Source organism: Tamandua tetradactyla, chromosome 3 (genome assembly GCF_023851605.1).
Source record: "Tamandua tetradactyla isolate mTamTet1 chromosome 3, mTamTet1.pri, whole genome shotgun sequence".
In the NCBI taxonomy this organism is placed as follows: domain Eukaryota; kingdom Metazoa; phylum Chordata; class Mammalia; order Pilosa; family Myrmecophagidae; genus Tamandua; species Tamandua tetradactyla.
Window position 1 is genome coordinate 171,200,092 of NC_135329.1, and position 20,762 is coordinate 171,220,853.

General features: G+C 36.1%; 1 protein-coding gene across 7 annotated transcripts in view; it reads right to left on the minus strand.

Moving 5' to 3' along the window:
• ANKRD44 (ankyrin repeat domain 44) overlaps positions 1-20,762 on the minus strand; it is a 347,994-nt gene that overhangs the window by 39,332 nt on the left and 287,900 nt on the right. The window lies entirely within an intron of this gene.

Below are 20,762 nucleotides of genomic sequence, written 5' to 3' on the forward strand. Positions count from 1 at the left end.
CATAATATAAAACAATGTAGTTATAATTTTTCTCTTTTAAGAATGCTTCTAGTTAATATGTCCACATCATCAACACTTACACAATTCATTTACTAGTCACATTAGTTTTCATGCTGAACTACACTCATAAATCCAAATATACACATCCAATAAGTCAACATAAAACTTACATTGGCACATTAAAATCTGAATTTATTCCAAGGATCAACTTGGTCCTCTGTCCAAATAAGCTACTAAAGTGGCTGCTTTAATAAAACCTTTCCATAGATTACCTAATTTATTCCTTGTCATCTCCAAAATCCCAGAACTACTTCTTTTTCTAAGTTGATTAATCATTTCTGAAGCTTCTATGTAGAGTCTAGCACAGCTTGATCTCACTTCTTTCTACCACCGTCCTCCTACTACCATGTGTTTACCAAGACTCTTTTTAAGAGACAAGAAGCCTTGAGATTAAAGCCACTTCCAACTCCCCCTGACAAGTGGAAATAGGTACCTGAAGAGGGAATGGAGGGAAAGAAGACAGCATAAGAGCAAGCAGAACTTTCAGTTGTCTTATTTGTAAAACCTGAACTCTCAGGTTCACTTGGGGGTGGGAGGGTGGAGCAGGGAGTTCTATCATTTTTTGCTCTGAGAAGATGATTGTATTTGAGATTATAACAATTCCAGGACATTTCCTGGATCTGGAGGGAGTTTCCACAGGACTGGAGGACTCACTCAAAGAACATCCCAGTGTCTCGATTTAAAAGCAACACAGGTAATAAAAGTTTAAGCCTCTTCCTCCACAGAGTGAATTTTTTATAACAAAATAAAAAATAAGTATGAACTCAAATGCAAGCCAACTGGCCTCTAAGTTAACCAAAACAGTAATCTTATCATCCAAATTTGAGAGAAGCACATAAATATTACACATGAGCTGGAAGTCCAAGTTTCCTAACAGTATAGATTATGATTGGCTATTTGAAAACACTGCAGGAAAAAAAATTCAGGAATCCCAAGATACTTCAAGCTGACCTAAATCAGTTTTAAAGTATGATACTTAAGAGAACAGAAAGCAAGTATGGCTCGGGCTGTAAAATCAGAGTGAAGGCAATGGGTCTGCGAGGTATTCCTCTTGCTAGTTGGTTCTGGTTAGACCCTGACTAAAGAACTAGTTTCCACAAATGAGAAAGGAGAGGAGGAGCTAGAAAACCAGCCAGAAAATATCCACGGGGACCATGTAAAAGAGGCATTCCAAGGAAAAGTTTTAAAATGGATTTATTTATTTTTTAACAGAAGGACTGAGAAAACATCTGTGAGTTTTTAGTGAAGACTTGGAAGCAAGCCGAGGTCGCTGGAAAGTTGGCACCTCTGTTAGAAATTCTATTTCACATTCCACTTGTCTAGAATGAAATGTTATTCAGACAACCTCACAGCCACCTGTGAGCCAACTCTGCAGTCAGCCTGGTCCTGGCTCAGCCCTGAAGCAGGAGGTGGGTCTGCAGAAGTTTCAGACCACCCAGCCTGTGTCAGTGCCCTCCATTCAGGGGACTCTCAGTGGCTGGGTTAGAGCTCAGGAGAATGTGCAGCTCTCAGAACTGAGATGGCATCCCAAGCTACCGGACTTCAGTAGAACTCCAGGCCTATCTGCATGTCTACAAGTGTTTTCAGGCCCATCCTAGTGTGCCAGTTTGAACCTATTATGTACCCCAGAAAAGCCAGGTTTTCATCTTGATCCAATCTTGTAGGGGCAGCCATTTCTTTTAATCCCATTTCAATACCATAGGGCAGAAACTTTTGATTAGATGATCTCCACGGGATGTGACACACCCAATGGTGGTTGTGACCTTTCGATTAGATGAAGATGTGACTCCACCCATACTAGGTGGATCTTGATTAGTTTACTAGAGTTTTTAAAAGGGGAATCATGTTGGAGAAACCTCAGAAAGAGATCCAACAGAGATGCTTGGAGAACAGTTGCTTCAGTGAACAGATACATGGATGTTTGGAGATGCTTGGAGCCCGCAGACTTTGCCATGTGCCTTCCTGTGAGACATTAGGCAATCTGGAACCTGGAGAAAGCCACGGGAAGCCAAGAGATGAAAGGTAGCCCCAGAGAGGCAAAGTGAGCAACCCCCACAGGAACAGAGGCTAAAAGCAACAGAGCCCAGGAGCAAGGGACCAGCAGACGCCAGTCACGCGCTTTCCCAGCTGACAGAGGGGTTCCTGACCCATCAGCCTTTTTTGAATTAAGGTATCTTTCCCTGGAGGTCTTAGTTTGGACATTTTCTTTAGCTTAGAATGTAAACTTGTAAGTTATTAAATTTCCTTTTTAAAAGCTGTTTCATTTCCGGTATATTGCATTCTGGCAGCTTAACAAACTAATACAGGAAGATAAACTTTCCCATGATGGCACATCAGGTAATAGCAGCAGCTATCTCTTTCTTATGATTCTGCTCACACCTCTTCACAGCTATTAGAAGAAGCTGTGTTGCCTGAAATTATTATTAGCAATTACCAGAAACACAGTGGTTTCTAGACTGTATGAATCTAATCTAATTTCAGGGTCCTACTCCCACCCCCCACCCCACCCCCAGCAATTCCACAAGTAAAGAGCCATTAACTTTCTATGCTTGTTTAAGTCAAGGTCTGTGCAACTTCAGAAGGAGATAACACAAATTAAGGAGGGTGCTACTGGAAGCATAGCTGGATTAAGTTTCCATTTCTTCTTGGGAGATGATCTTGATTACTTTGCTTATCTCGTCCCTCCAGTGTGTACTCAGTTCCTAGTGATTTCCTTGCCAATTAAAAGGCAGAAGAGCCTGTAGTATATATAAGGAAAGGCTAATGAAAATCATTGTGAAGATAAAGCCAAATGCAAGATACAAAATGCATGGAGTTCAAAACTGTCCTTCCAGAGCCTTAAAAAAGTTCATATACTTTGATCCAGTAAACCCACTTCAGAGACTCTATCCTGAGAGTTTTAAGCCCAAAGCCATTTAATAGTGAAATAGTGTAAACAACGTAAACAGTAGAAGAATGGCTGAATTACGGCCCATCTAATAATTAAATACTATTTAGCCTTTAAAAGCTGTTTACCCAGAGCTTTTTTGTTTGTGTACTCAGAGTTTTTAATAGTATTGGGAAAGATTTATGTTATAATGTTTAGTAGGAAAAATGATTGAACAAAATAACATATTCAAGATTATCTCAAATATGTAAAGAATAAATATATGTAGAAAGAGATTGGAAGGAAATACACAAAAGGTTAATAATGATTGTTTTGGGGTGGTAGAACTACACATGTTTTGATTTCTTGTTTCTACCTATTCTAAACTTTCTACAACAAATATAAATTATTTAAATAAAAAAATAAATATGAATGTAAAACCAAGATGGCTTAATCAGATTTTTTACAAGGTCCCTTTTAGCTACATTCTGTATCATGACTGGTCAAAACCTAAGGGGACAGTTTCCATGATGCGTGTATTTTTATTAAAACAATAGTTCCATTCTGCTCAGTGTTACCATTGGTTAAGAGCATTTCCTCATGGCCATTTCATTGTAAATTCCATAGAGGCAGGAACTACCCATACCATGTAGCTGGCATTCAATAAATGTTTACTGAATAAATGCTTACTAACTGAGAGAATATTCGTGGAATTAATTAATTTGCTTCTTTGACATTCCCAAACTACCCAAAACATTACTGGCAGCTTATATTTTGGATGGATTTTACCTCTATACAAACAATTTAGATGATACAATCCATTGCTATATTTTTAAAACCAACCAGCAAAACATACAAACACACAAACCAACCAAGCTGATCTTTCACAGATCATGGTCGTATCACTGAGAAATGCTTTAGCACAAGTATGTCTTTCTAAACCACGTGTAAATTGACTTGCAGATGGTAGCATAACTTATCATCAGGAGACCCTCTATTCTTCTAAATTTCAGAGGTTATAAGATGTGAAGAAGACTGATATCAAATTAAATTTTGATATGACTGATGCCCTAATATGATGAAGAGGATAGGATACTAGTGAAAGAATTCCAAACACATTTCCAGTTGTAAATACATAAATTAGTCCTGAAAGCCAGATATTATGCTTCTGGAATAACTAGAACAGAGTGATTCTTTTGAGCTTGCCATAATTGTTCCAGATGAGGAAGATTACAAAGATTAACTCCTAAGAAATAAGTCATCGCCCTTAAGGGATAAGTCATCATGGTTACTGAAAAGACAAGAACTGATCCAAGACTAAGAGCCAAGAGTGATTACGGAGGAGATAAGCGTTTTAATTGACTGGAGGTGTTGCAAAGAATCATCACGGAAGCCATCCCAAATGTGGAAAAACAAACAAACACCATTGCGTTCATTCTTTTTTGTTTTTTAGAGGTCCCAAATTGCAGTTTTGCTTTAACTAGTTTAACTAGTATTGAGAATTTCCAAATTCATTTTTCCCCAGCAAAAAAAAACAAACAAACAAAAAAGCAAAGTTTCTATACCTGAAGTTAAACATACTTAGAAGGCATAATTCACCTTAATAAAGAAATTATTTTCTTTAGTGCCATAGTAACTGTAACTGAAGTTGGTTTCATTTTTTAGTGTGGGTGGTGGGCCCAAAGAGGGAAAGCCTGGAGATGGGCTATGATAGAGAGAGCGGAAAAGAGTGCCCAAGAAAATCTCTGAGGGAACACAAAAAGGCTATAGCCACCAGCACATACTTGAAGCACAATCTCAGATTAAAAAAAAAAAAAAAATGTCTTGGCTGCGGATGCCAACGAAGTATGCTCAGGGGCACCCTTAATATATCAGCTTGATGTGATTATGGATACTACAAGTCCTCTTTGATCTAGCAATAACTGTTACAAGAAAATTCCAGAACAAATCATCTTTAGCCATTTCCTTGATATTCTTAGTAACATGAACCTAGACGTTCCTACTTACCTACTGAATTTTGCAGAATATTTCAAAGGTTAATTTCCCCACCCTCTCTACCTTCTACCTCAGTAGTAAGTTCAACATTTTGGTGTATTCTATCAGTGGAAGAGTCACCTGACTTTAACTGCTTTGGATTCCTGCATGAACCTCCTGGGAAGCATGCGTGTGTGGCGATGATGATGATGGGGTGTGTGGTATGGAGGGGAAGGGGGAAGAGAAAGGCAAAACCAAAAACCTCTAAGGTAAACCATTAACGTATACGGGTAAGGTAACATGAATGCAAAAGGGTAAGAGTGGAAAATATTAAAAGTACTTGAAAGAGTACCCATTGTTAAGAAAACTTATTCAAACTTGTAAATAAGGTTACACTGAAACATTATTTAACAGGCCAACCCACCCAAAGATGGACTTTTTAGTAGAATGTTAATTAATGGCTCAGACTGTGAAGTTACATGTTAACCTGTAGATTATGTCCAACAGAGATACAAATTATTTCTGTCTGGTAGAAAAGATAAACCCAAAGGTTATAGTTTATTGCCCCTGAAGACCTTAACCAATTTTGTACCTAATCTAGCAATGCTTTTTGGTAAAATCTAGCAAACAATCTATTATTACTTTATTTAAAGTGCCTATAAATGTTCAACCCCTCAAATTCCCCTTGAATAAGCTTTAGCATCTCACTGGTTCATATGTAAATAACTCCTAGTCTTTAAGGAAAGACTTCACTCTGCTAGCTACCCCCCAGCACATATAAAATTATAATTTGTCTGTCACAAACCCAGAGAGCTCCTGAATAACACATGCATTTAAATGAGTTTTGAAATTCATTAAAATAAATGAATGGAATTTTAATTCATTAAATTTAATGAATGAATTAAACCACCATTTGAAATACACCATATGAAATACACTATCATTTATGAATTTGGAACAACAGCCTGCAAGTGGAGCCATTTCACTCACTGAGTCTCTTTCACTGATTTGGGGGTGTGGGGGTGTCTCTTTCCTATTTGTTGTTTGTCTTTTGCTTCTAGCTGTTAATTAGTTCTTTGAACAGAAGATGTGAAAGAGGACATATCTAAATTAATAAAGTATATCACAGAGATTCTCATAATTCTTAAATTGACCAATCTCACTGCTTGCAGTTAGCTTTGGCAAACTGTTAGCTAAATTTTAGTTTTTGAATTACCCATGGATTTATTATACTATTTCATTTTTATTAATGAAAGAACACCTTAAAAACCAGTATAGCTCTATGTTATTCAGAAGAGCAATTTAATAGACATCTATGCTCTTGTAAAGTTTTTTCCTTATAGTTCCCAATTACCTATTAGAATAACTTTACCCTGGTTTTAACAAGGTATTATTAGAAAAGAGTCACATTAAAAAAAAAAAAAATTAAATGCACTCTCTGAAACCTATGGAAAAGTCTAATTTGGACAAAGTTCTGTTTTTAATTAAAAGAAATGTTGACTTTATACATCTTAGTGCACAGCTGAAAGGCAATTGAAAACATTTTCGAGTTTTGTTTAAAAAGGTGATGTTGGGGATTTTAAACTAACACACTTGAAACGAAGCAGACTTTCATTTGCTGCACAGTAAGTAGGACAATTGTCAAACTTGGACCCTATTCTTTTCCTCTGAGGATATACACTATAGCATTTAGTGTATAGCTTAGAGACATATCTGAAACTAAAAGCATTAATTTCACTTCTGACTACAAATTCACAAAATGGATTGCTGAAAAATTAGATAACAATGATCTGTTTATGAAGTCTTGTGCCAAAAATAAAAGGAATTGTAAAAGAAGTGTGATTTCAGTTTTTGGTGTTTTTAAAGTTAAAGGTTCAGTGACCAAAAGATAAAATGAACAACCAATACAACACACACTATCACCTATGTTTTTTTGGCATGGGCAGGCTCTGGGAATAGAACCCGGGTCTCCAGCTTGGCAGGCGAGAATCCTTGAATTCTTGCCACGGGGTCACTGTCGTACCACCCTGTCACCTAGTTTCCAAGTATGTTAGTCACTTGAAACTTCTGCTTCGAGTCACTAACTTATTTTATAGCTTACAACAAAATGAAGAAAACACATCTTGAAAGAACAAAGCCACAACTTGCAGGGTATTTTCTTTTTTGTTTCCTCACTATATCCTTTGAAATTTTACTTATTAACTAATAAAAATGGCAATGAACACAATTGCATAAAAATTTTGGAAACTGTTCTATATGTTAGTACAGTAGAAAGTTTTTTAACTTTCATAATTTTGCTCAGAATACCAAATCATTCTGAATTGCCCGAATTGTTGGTAAACACAGTAAGTGCTGACTTGTATACCAATTCGAGCAGTTTCCAGTGGCATATTCCAGTTTTAAAGTCTGTACCATAACGAAATTTTTCCTCATGAGGGTGCCTTTTATTTAGTTTTGGTGCTCAATTTTTTATGTACATACATGAAAAATGACACAATACTGATAAATGCCATTCTAATTCAAAAAGTATATCAAAGCATAGATTGAGATTTTACCTGGTTCTAAAACATTAAAAGTAAGCCATCAATTCTTAAATAATTTGTACATGCAAATTCTTAGCTATACCATAAGAGGTATAAAAAGGGTTTTTATGTCTAAGCAAAACATTTTAAAATGTAGCTTAATTTCAGCACTTATTAACTGAAATAACTTTGAAAAGGGCTTCTGAAGGTGCTGATTGGAAAGCTAATTCAAAACTATTAAAATTAAATATTAATAGTGGATTGTATTAAAATGCCAAGAAAATGATCAAAGGTTATAATAATTTCATAAATAGTCACACAGATTAAGCCATAACTTGGATCCCCCCCCCCATTTTTTTTTTACTTAGGCAATACAGAAACACAGCTGCAATATAGAAGCTTGTTCTATGCTGTTTTAATAGCCAACTTTTTCAGGGGGGTGCATAGACTGGGAATTGAGCCCAGTCTCTTGCATGGCAGGTGAGCATTCTGCCACTGAACCACCCGTGCACTCGAACCATCATTTCTTTACTCTGCTGAATAGCCCTTCTGCATGAGCTAATAATTCTATCTTCATTTTCTTCCCTTCCTCAATCACAGTAAAGAAATTGTATTCTTGTACTTTCTCTCTACAGTAACAAGGTCAGGTTACTACAGTCTAAACTGCTCCAAAGACAAGTATCCAACCATTAACAATAGAAACTGATAATCTTCCTTAACTCTGTGATAATCCCACCTGTAGTGTCCGGTTTCTTTTCACCCCATATTCATTGTCCCTAGCCGGCACCGTCAGTAGGTGGTAGGGAGAGACAGAGCTTTGGGAGGGAAGCTGAGGTCTGTTTCTCCTCTTCTGTCTAAAATCAGGCACAGCTGCTTATTTTGTCTAAACACCATGTCACTATGTTAAGCTTAATTATCTCTTAAAATGAACTATTTTTTTGCATGGGTAGGCTCCGGGAATCAAACCTGGGTCTCCAGCATGGCAGGCGAGAACTCTGCCACCGAGCCACCATTGCCCACCCAAAATGAACATTTTTAAATATTAAAAAAAGTTTTCATTTCCATCAACATTTTAAATATAACTTTAAATTCCAAATAAGACATGCTCAGGAAGACTTTAACACCATGCTTGATTCTAGAACAATATCTGGTCCAGAGAAGGTACTCAATAAACTCATTTCGGTACATGAATTTTAAAAAAACGAGAAAACCATGAACTAATTTGTAAAATACAGACAAGAAGAAAAAAAAAAAAGGAAATAAAATGGTCCATAAACCATAGTCCCAGCAGTCAGAGACAACCAGTGGGACCTCACTAGCCATTTAATGGCTCATAAACACTCATAAATCATGATGTATATATTATTGCATAACTTTCTTTTTGTGCTTAATATGTAATGAATATTTTCTCCATACATTAAATCACGTTCTGCAATGTCATTTTAGTGGATACACGGTTTTTCAATAAATCTATACAAATAATGTATCAATGATTTAACTTTCTTTCATATTGTTGAACTTTTAGAATATCATGTAGACTTAGTTTTTACATTGTTGGATTCATTGCTTGATCTGCAGTATTATAATTTATATCTGAAGATGAAAAGCCTGGAATATTCTTCAGCTTAAATGAAGCGTGAGACAAAAAAAAAAAAAAGATTGTTCCCTCCCCCTGCTTGGAATTATTACTATTGGGATTAACAGCTATAAACATTCCTGTGGCTGAATCTTTATGAATATTCATGATACTTTCCTGATGATAAATTCCAAGAAGCAGAATATTGAGCCTTTTGATTTGTAATAGGCAAAATTTTCTAGTAATTTAAATCAAATATGGGGTAGCTTGAGGTATGGTGCCTGAGGAAATGCTTTGCCAACACTATTCATTTCTATTTGAGTTTACATTTTCAAGGCTTATCAAAGCAGACATTCTCCAAGGAGCCTCTTCTGCTACTGGATCCTCAAAGAGAGCAGGAAACTTGTCTCTTCTCTATTAAAAACAACTCCATAGTTATTTCCAGCTGTTCTTTCATGCTGTCAGTATGTTGGAGTATTAACGTTTCTCGCATTATTTTTCTAGTAGCAAGTACATTTTCTAAAATGAATCTTGTTCTCTCAGAACTTTTCAAATTTTTACCATGTTCTTCCTTCCTAAGGGATGTAAGACATGAGCTGATTCTTATATAAACTAAAAACAAACAAAAACCAGTGTTTGTCATGCATTTAATAAAATTAATTTCAATCTGTGAGAAAGGAATAAAGTAAAAACTAGTCTTTTTTTAAAAAAGCATAGCTATTTATGAATAATTGTCTCTTGAAGACTATTAAAATTTTCCTTAAACATTTTTCTCCATTCATTAGGTAAGGTAACTAGAATTTGCTGTTTTAAGACGTCTTCTAAAAGGCAATGCCTTACAGAGATGAGTGAAGACAAAATACCACGGCATCTAATGGTCTACTCTGTTTTTTTAAACTTATCCTTAACTATTCTTGGAAAATGTACAGATTGGGATCATTATGATCACTTGGGTAATTTAATGGTTTGTTCATTTTACTAATAACCTCTATAAATTAATGAAGAAAGGATTTCTTATCTTGTATGACTAGCACCACAATGTTTCTAGAAGTGACAGAGATAATCAACATATTTTATAGAACTTTGTTGAGAAGAATGTGCAGCCTTTTCCAAAAGAGTCCCTAAGGGTGTGGTAGGAGGGAGAATTCAAGAGTGACATCAGTGAATATTTTTAGGAGTCACTGAATGCCTATAACAAATTCCTCTGGGATCAACATTGTGAATGAACCTGTGGGACATTTGGGGAGGCAAAATAAGCCAGAAACAAAAGAACAAATATTGTAGGGTCTCAGAAAACACTGTTAAGAAAACTGGGCCTAGATTGTAAGCTCTTATAGCAGCCACATTTAGTCCAGAGTGGTAATAGTTATTTCTGGATTTTGAGAAGCTATTTTATATATGTATAACCTGGTATTGTGAGATGAGAATGAAACTGATCAGGTTGGGATTAAGGTAATTCAGAATACAGGGGTAAGGAAAACAGTGTCTGTATTTTAGAACTTCATCTACTCTCTGAGATCAAAGGAAGAAAGTTTTACTATGTCCAGAACCAAGGTTTTCTGTGGCAAGTAATCTAACTCAACCTGTCTGGATAGATCATTTAAACAATCCAAACACAGGGAACCCAGAATAAGAATGAGGGTCTTAAATCTTGTATACCTTAATGTAATGACTGGCTATATCCCAGAGTATATTAAGCAGATAATCAAAAAGTATTGGCAAAGTCCCTTGAGGGATGGGAGAAAAAATACGGAACTATTAAACCTTCCCATTGGGGAAACTCCAGATACTGTGACAAACATTAGGGACACCCAAATAATAGGCCAAGCCCTTGATCTTGAGGCTTGCTCTTGTGAAGCTTATGTATATAGTGGAGAAGCTTAACCTACCTATAGGTATGCCTAAGAGTCACCTCTGGAGGACCTCTTTTGTTGCTCAGATGTGACCTCTCTCTCTCTAAGCCCAATTCTGCAAGTGAAACCATTGCCCTCCCTCCTACATGGTACAAGACATCCAGGGATGAAACTCTCCCAGTGGCATGGGAAGTGACCCCCAGGGATGAGTCTGGCCCTGGCACCATGGGATCAACAATGCCATCCTGAACAAAAGGGGGAAAAGAAGTGTAACAAATAAAGTATCAGTGGCCGAGAGAGTTCAAGGAGAGTCGAGAGGCTACTCTGGAGGTCACTCTTACCCAAGCGACAGAAAGACATTGCTACTGTCATAACTTGCCAAACCCCAACCAAAACCATTCCAGCCAATCCTAAAGAACATCTAGGGTGTGACATAAGATTTCATACACTAGGGTAACTTTACAGAAGACTACAACCTCCAGATAAGTCCTGAAATGCAGAGGGGCCAGCCTCTCCAGAACATCAACTAGTTCCACCCCCCATCCCATATTATCGACAGCCCCTTCCAACATGAAAGAGTTAGAACGGGTATAGCCCAAATACCCCTAAAGAGTGGGAGAAAGATCAAAGGTGATGGTGCAGTTATATAAAGGAGGTAGGGTTTAATAAATGAGTATGATTGCTGAATCATTATATTGATACTTATTTTTAGTCTGTAGTATCTTAGAGCAGGCAAAAGTAAAAACCTAAAATTATGGAATTGTAACCTATACCAGACTCTGAAATCTGTTCTACAACTAATTGTTGTGCTGTGCTTTGAAATTTATTACTTTTTTTGCATACATGTTATTTTTCACAAAAAAAGAAAAAGAACCAATTGTGACGATAAATGCACAGCTACATGATACTGTGAACCACTGAGTGTATACTTTGGATGACTACATGGCATGGGAATATGTAATATATATCAATAAAAAATAATTTAAAAAATTCCTCTGGAATAATTCACTAAACTACCTGATTCTAGGAGAATAAAAATAAATAAGATAAACACCACAGATCCACAATTCTTTATTGAAATACCTTTTTGCTACTCCTTTAAGAACTTAAATCCTAAGTCTTACTTTTTAGCTATATGAGTAAATATTTTATATGGCTTTCCTGTAAATAATGAAATTTTTTTTTATATTGTGTGTTTTTCTAAATAGACCTATTTTCATGTATCTAGACTTTAAAGGTTTGCTGTCATCTAATAATTTATATGGAAAAGATTTTCCCATAAACTTTATAGTTCACAGGATGCCACTATGGAGCACAACTGGGGACTTCTAACTACGGGCACGGGAGTAAGAAATCCTAGTTTAATGCCTCATGTCCTCCACAGGACCAGCCCCTACACTTAAGCTCTGTGCTGTTGAGTATATAATAATGGCACATTCTCATTGTTTGTTTAACTTCTATACTTCCCTGCCTTAGGATAACAAAGTGTTTTTCTGAATTCCTACCTTAAGCATTTCACTGTAGCAGTAATTTTAATCAAAGAAAAGAAGAGTCCTGGGGTACTTTTCCTATTTAAACATATATTAACTACTCTTCCTTCTAAACTCACCCACGTTCCCAATTTTCAGCAGCGGTCTCTCTGTCACCTTGGCAAGGATTCCCTTTGACCATAATAATAAAGCATTCTACTTCTCCCTCATTCCAAATTCACTGCATCCTTTGTTACAATAAAAACCTTTTCTTGTGAGAGAAAGAATGTGAGAGGCTGTGATATACAGAGGGAGGGAGAGAGATGGAGAGAGAGGAAAGGAGAAAGAGATATCAAGAGAGAAACAATAAAAAACAAATGTGGGGCGGTGCAACGGAGGCTCAGCGGCAGAATTCTTGCCTGCCATGCCAGAGGCCTGGGCTCAATTCCCAGAGCCTGCCCAGACCAAAAAAATGATAAAATGCCAACATTTGGGCTACTAAGTGAAAGATAAATGGGAATTGTTGGCACACTTTTTGTAACATTTCTTTAGATCTGAATTTATTTTAAAATAACAAGTTTAACAAAGGTAAAGGAAACCCTTTTACTCCAAAGAAATAGTTACTTTGGGCTAATAAAATTATATTAGAGCTTCTGTCTGTCTGGGAGCCACCAGGTTATTTTTTGGATGTTCTTGCCTACAGAGACTTGTATAAATAAACCTGGGTTCTCCCAGCTATGTCTTTGCTCTGTGAGAACATAGCACTCTCAGAAACTGAGCTGATCCTGTAGGATGAAAGCTTCTACATGTGAAATGATTCCTATGCCTCTTTCTTATCTTTAAAATGCTGATGATGTACTAACAGTAGGGCCCAACCTTTTCAAAACTAAAGCCTCTACCAAATTCAGCTACTTAGGAGGGACCAGCTTAGCTAAATCCAAATGTGTTCAATCAACTGCTCTCTACATGTGTCTTCTAAATGTTGAGGAGTAATTTTGTTGAAGAGACAAGGAACAGTACTAGCGCAGAATCTCAGCTACTTCTCACCAATAAATGAGTGTCCGCCTATCATACCGGCACCACCTGAATACCTCTGGCAATGTCTGGAGACATTTTTGATTCTTAAAACTGAGTGGGAGCAGAGAGGGGTTGCTATTGGCATTTAGTGGGAAGAGGTTAGAGATGCTATAATGCAAAGGATAGCTCCCCACAACAAACAATTGCCGTATTCAAATGTTAATAGTTTCAAGCTTGAGTAACCCTACTTTAGGGAAATGAAATAAAAGCAGATTTTTAAAAAAATCCCCTTTGGAAAATTTGGAAAGGTTTTGCCAGGTTGTATGGAGCCCTGATTTACAGCTTTATAATACGACAAGTAGCCAAACAGAAGCCTTATGATGGGAGGCCCCAATATATTTTTGTAAAGGAGCTTAGTAAAACATGGATCTATTGGTATATAGACCAAATTCCAGAGGAAAGTATAATCATCAACTTTCTTGTGTTCACAGCAGTGAGAAACCCATCCTTCATGTTTAATTTGACTCCATAGGACATTTGTAAGTTGAATGAAGAATAAAATATTAAACAGAGGTCAGCCAAACCAGCTGAATGATTTTTAGGTATAGCCTGTTTTGATCCATTTAAAATCTTTTCTTGTTTTTGGGATATGTTGGGCTTGGGGGATGGGGTACAATAAATATCTTCAGTGTTGTGACACATGAGAAAACCTTCAGCTCTTTTCAGATTTTAATCATCTTACCCACATTACAGATGCAAGCTGTTTGGCAAACACTCAGAGGGAAAAGCCTTATCAGTCCTCAGCATCTAATTACTTATCTTAGAGAAAATTAGGCAAGATTCCAAGTCTACAGAAGACTCACGTTCTGTCGGGAGTTATTAATTATAAGCAGACTTAAGAAGCATTCATTTGTTTTTGGTGATCATGCCAGGGTGTACAGCTCTGCCAAATAGCATGGCGAGCAGAGACTGGGGAGAAGGTGAGCTACTCTGCTCAGCTGGTAAAGGGGGGATTACAACCAGATGGTCCCAATTTGTCTCTTTTAGCCAAGTTCCAAATAAAATATTACTTAGGCTGAAGTTTAAATTAAATGGATGCCTGACTTTGTCTCTCTTGAATAAGAATCTAAATGACTTCCTTCTTTTTTGTGCCTGTTTTGTTATTTATTGTTGCTCAGAAGACCTGTAGATAGTTAAAACATACTCTCACACACAAACACGTGCCCAAATAGATTTGCATACACATTAAAAAAAAAAAAGACTGGAAGAAAGTAGATCTGAATGTAAACAGTGGTTATCTCTGATGGTGGGGTTATAGGAGATTTCAATTTTCATTTTACATATCTATGCTGTTTCCAAAATTTCTACAATGAAGCACATATTATTTTCACAACCAGAAAACAACCCAGAATAGGGCATCTATTTAAATCCTTGTTTGAATTTCTATTTCATTCCCTAATTGTAAAATAGTTCTATTTACACTAGTATCTTTTAAATATCAACATGGCTACTTATGGTAAAAATCGGATTAAAATCACACCCAGTATTACCTACTTATAGAACTAGCTGTATCATATATTGCTAATGGGTAACATTACGTGTTACTCAGTACTAGTTTGTGGCAGGAATTCTCAAATTCTGTCTTCCACAGACAAGTATATATAGCCTCAGACTCTTGCAATGGACCAGTAGGAGGAAAGGATGAAGGAGTACAACAGACATTAGGGCACATCCAGGCCAACTGCAGAAAGGTGAAATTCAATTATATTGAAGGTATAAAGCTCAAACCTTGAAAAGAATCTGAATGGATGATATGTTAAGCTCAATGTCTAAACGTGTACATAATTTACACATTCAAAGAAATTCTCTGACAGGTTGATAAAATAAGGAAACTATTGTTGGCTAAGTGAAACAGAAAATATTCTTATAGCATGCAAATAACATAAGTATACTTAAATTTCATGTTCAAGGAAGAATTGAGAGAAAGCGCTTGTCTTGCTATGATTGTAAGAAAATTCAGAACCATACCAAACATTTAAGATATCATCATTGAAAAGAATGATATACCCGATTAAAATTAAGGTCTAGATAAATAGGCAAAAGGCAATGAATAGCCTATATAAATACAAAATAATCTCCAGACCGACCACCCTGCTAAACAAGGCTTGTCTTGATATGTAAAGAAGTAAAAAAGTGATTATGCCCACAGTGATCCTGAAATCATGTAAAGGATCTTGTCCACTAGGTATGTCCAGTACCAAAGTTAACACTAGGGAATTCTTGTTGATCTATTATAGTTTCATGATGAGTGCAGGGCCATGTGGATATTCCCAGAGCCAATAATAATCCTTTGGTTAAAGTACCACTTACCATTTTGAATAGCTTCTATATGGTGGGATGTTTTGAAGCCAGAGACTATGGGGAACATGTGGTCCCAGGGAGCATCAACCTGAGGTAAACCAGGGGAACAGGCAGTTGCTCTCTGGAACTTCCAATAGTAGCTCATCCACTCAATGGTCTTACTCAGGCTCGTGGCTTCTCATGTCTCCCTCACAGAGCAAAACTCATCTGTCTTGTTTCTCATTCTCTCAAGCCCTTTCTTAGCTAAGACACCAGCAGGTGGGAAGATTTTCCTACTAGGAAAGGAATTTTCATTTGAAATGAGACCCAACCCTGAGACCCTGATGCAGGAACTGCCCATGACTGAGGCTGGACCAGGGCAACAGGGAAGTCCCAAGGCATTTTCTGGAAAACAGACAAGAGTATGGAAAAGGACCACTCCTGTCGAACAGGCACACAGAGATGGCTGAAAGGTGAGGGTGAAGCAGGCACACTGAGCAAAGCTTTCTTTCACCCAGTCCCCACTTTAAGCACAAGTAACAGTGGCCCAATCCTAGGAGTCTGAAGCCTCTGAGGTGTTGAAAGTAACTGTGTCAATGAAAAAAACCAAACCCAGCTCAGTTCCTGACCAGACTGACTCAAGCCCACAATAATGTTCCGACAGTAAAAGAGGCCTACCCACTTCCAGCTGTGAATACTATTAACCCCAGTCTCTACTGTTCTTTCACATACATCTGTCATTCATTCAAAAATTATGAGGTGTAAAAAATCAAGGAAAAAATTCCAATCTATTTTCAAGAGGTAAAGCAATCAATAGAATCAGACTCAATGATGACCCAGATGTTTGGAACTATCAGGCAGGGACTTTTAAATACCTACAATTAATATGTTAAGGAATCCAGTGTAAAACATGGGAAACATGTATAAACAAATGGGGAATCTCAGCAGAGAGAAGGAAACTATAAAAAGAGTTAAATGGAAATGGTAGGGAAAACCTTTAAATTTCAAAGATAAAGAATTCCTTTGACACGTGAGTCATCTGCAGACTGAATACCATGGAAGACAGAATCAGTGAAATTAAAAATAGGCCAATAGAAATTATCTAAACTGAAACACAGAGAAAAATAGTGAAAGGAAAACAAAAATAAACAAAAATAAAACAAAGCATCCAAAGCTACAGAAATATATCAAACAGTATAACATAAGTGTACTGTATATGTGGTGAGTGTGAAAATAGACCTTCCAAAGGTATGTATGTCCTAATCTCAGACCCTATGAATATGTCACCTTGTATGACAAAAGGGACTTTCCAGATATGACTAAGATCTGGACCTTGAGATGGGGAGACTGTCCTAGATTATTCTGATGGGCGCAATCTAATTATGAGTCTTTAAATGTCAAGAACCTTCCCCAGTTGCAGTCAGACAGAGAAGTGACTATGGAATAAAGGTCATAGAGATGTGACATTGCTGGCTTAAGATGGGAGGAGGGGTGCAGGGACCAAAGAATGAGGTTAGTCTCTCTAGATGCCAGAAAAGGCAGGGAAACAAGTTTTCCTCTAGACCCTTGAGAAAGGAGTATAGTCATACTAATACCTTGATTTTAGCACAACAAGATTTGTGTTGGACTTCTAACTCACAGAACTGTAAGATAATAAATTTGTGCTGATTTAAGCCACTAAGTTTGGATCAATTTGTCAGAGTCAAAATTGAACATTTATATACATATTATAGCTCTAATTTGCATTTCCCTGATGACTAACAAAGCTGAGCACTTCTTCATATGTTTATTACAACTTGGATATCCTTTTTTGTAAAGTGCTTGTTCAAGTCTCTTGCCCATTTTTCTATTGCTTTGTCTTTTTTTCTTATTTGTTTTTAAGGTTTCTTTATACATCCTCTAAAAGTGCTTTTTATATTCTGGGTACAAGAACTTTTTCATATATATTGCATGCTGTGATTTCCCTTGGAAGTCTCTTAATGGTGTCTTTAAATAAACAGAAGTTTTAAAATGTTAATATAGCAGAATATTTTCAAGCTTTCTTTTATAGCTTATTGGTTTTTTTCCCTATTAATGAAATCTTATTCCTCTGAGTCGTGATAATGTTCTCCCATGCTTTCTTCTAAAGCTTTATTGTTGTAACTTTCACATACAGATTTGCAAACCTTCTTGAATAGAGTTTCGTGTATGGTGTGAGGTAGAAGAAAAGATTCATCTCCCCCTATATGAATATTCAATTAACCTAGTACCAATTAATGCAAAGACTTTCTATCCCCCCACTAACTGCCATACCACCTTTGTCAGGCTACCGTGTATGTTTAGATATATTTTTCAACATTCTATTCTGTTCCGTTGGTTAGTTTATCTATCCTTGCTCCAATGCAATACTGTTTTCATTATTATTACTTCATACCAAATTATGATATATGAAAGAGTGAGTTTCCAGAATTTTTCTTCAAGATTGCCTTGGATATTTTTTGCCTTTTACATTTCCACATAAATTTTAGAATCAGCTTTTCAATTTAACATGAAAACACAAAACCCTGCTAAGATCTTGATGAATCTATAGATTAGTGTGGGGAGAGCTGTTATTTTTACAATTTTAAGTCTTCTAGTCCATGGAAATAATTTATTTCCCTATTTATTGAAAAGCTTTCATTTTTCTCCATAACATTTTATAGATGTTAAGGTGGGGCCATTTAATACCTCTTATGTTATTGAGAACTTACATTTTTAGAAATGGTATATATTTAAATATTTTTTAAAAAAATTTGTTTTTGCTGAGATATAGAAAAGCAATTGATTTTAAAAATTTTTAGAGAAAATTATAGGTTTATAGGAAAATCATGCCCAAAGTACTAAGTTCTGATACCTCCAAACATACCATTTTCCCTATTATTAACATTTTGTAATAATGGCACCTCTGCTATAATTAATAAAATGATACTATTATAGCTATACTATTAACTATGGACCATAGTTTACATTAGGGTTCAACATTTTTGTTGTACAGGCCTAAGGTTTGTTGTTTTGTTTTTTTTAATTTTAATAACATATATACTATCTAAAATTTCCCACTTTTAACCACATTCAAATATACAATTCAGTGTTTTAATTACATTGACAAAATTGTGCTACAATCACATTACCAAAACTTTTCCAGTACTCTAAACAGAAACTCTATTAATTAAGCATTAACCCTTTCTCTCCTCCTACTCTGGCCCCTGTTAACCTCTATTTTAGTTTCTGATTCTATGAATTTATTTATTCTAATTATTAAATATCAGTGAGAACATACAATATTTGTCCTTTTGTGTCTGGCTTGTTTCAATCAATATGATGCCTTCAGTGTTCATTCATGTTGCAGCATGTATCAGAACTTTCATGGCTGAAAAATATTCTACTGCATGTATACGCCACATTTTGTTTATCCATACATTGGTTAATGGAACCCTGACTTGCTTCCACCTTTTGTCAATTGTGAATAAGGCCACTATGAACATTGGTGTGCAAATATCCTGCTTTTAATTCTTTTGGGTATATACATAGAAGTAAGGTTTTCAGATCAAATGGTAATTCCATATCTAACATTCTGAGGAACCGTCAAACTGTTTTCCACAGTAGCTGCACAATTTTACATCCCTAACAACAATGAATTATTATTTGATCTTTGTATGGTATATCCGTTTTTGTCCCTCAATTTTCCATTGATGCTTATTTTCATATTTATCTGATTTTTTTGCATTGTACCACAGAAAGAATCTTCTCACTTATTTTTGTATACATTTTTGTTCTTGTGGTTAGCATGTGGCTTAAATGTATCACTCTAAATCTATAACAATCATGTTTTATTTGCTACCAATCTAAATTCAATAGCATGCTATTACTATACCCCTCCTCCCCCCTACCTCATTGTTGTACTTGTTACAAATTACACTTTTATACATAGTTTGTCCCAAACCATAGATTTGTCATTACTTATTATGCATTTGCAGTTTAGGACCTGAAAGAGGTAAAAGAATGGAGTTACATACCAAAAAATACAATGCAATAGTGCTGGCATTCATAATTATCCATATGGTTACCTTTACCTGAAGACTTTATTTCTATATAGATTTGATCCACCATCTAAGTGTCCTTTCATTTCAATCTGAAGAACACCCTTTAGCATTGCTTGTAGGGCAGGTCCAGTGGTGACAAACTCCCTCTGTCTCTCTGGGAATGTCTTCATATCTCCCTCAGTTTTGAAAGGTAGTACCACCAGTTATAAAATTCTTGGTTGGTAATTATAATGTTAATCACAGTCATTGTTCACCACAAGATTCATTGAGTTATACATTAACCTCCAACTTTCCTTTTGGTGACATACATGACTCTAAACTTCCCCTTTCCACCACATTCACACACCACTTAGTACTGTTAATTATTCTCACAATAACATGCTACCATCACCTCTATTCATATCCAAATATTTAAGTTCACCCTATTAAACATTCTGCACATGTAAAGCAACTGCTCCCCATTCTTTAACCTCATTCTATATCCTAGTAACCTATATTATATATTTTACATATTATAATTAGTTCATATCAGTGAGATCATACAATATTTGTCCTTTTGTATCTGACTTATTTCACTTAACATCACATCCTCAAGGTGCACTCATGTTGTCATGTGCTTCAGGACTTCATTCCTTCTTACTGCTGAATAATATTCCATCATATATATAAGCCACATTTTGTTTATCCACTCATCTGCTGATAGACACTTGGGTTTTTCCATCTTTTGGCAATTGTAAATAATGTACCATGAACATTGGTATGCAAATATTAGTTTGTATCCTTATTTTCAGATCTTCTGGGTATATCCTAAGTAATGGGATTTCTGGGTTGTAAGGCAACTCTATACTTAGTTTTCTGAGGAACCACCAAAATGTCCCCCACAGTGGCTGTACTATTTTACATTCCCACTAGCAGTGAAAAGGGTTTCAATTTATCCACATCTTCACCAATATTTGTAGTTTCCTGTTTAATAGTGATCATTCCAGTAAGTCTGAGATGGTATCTCATTGAGGTTTTGATTTGC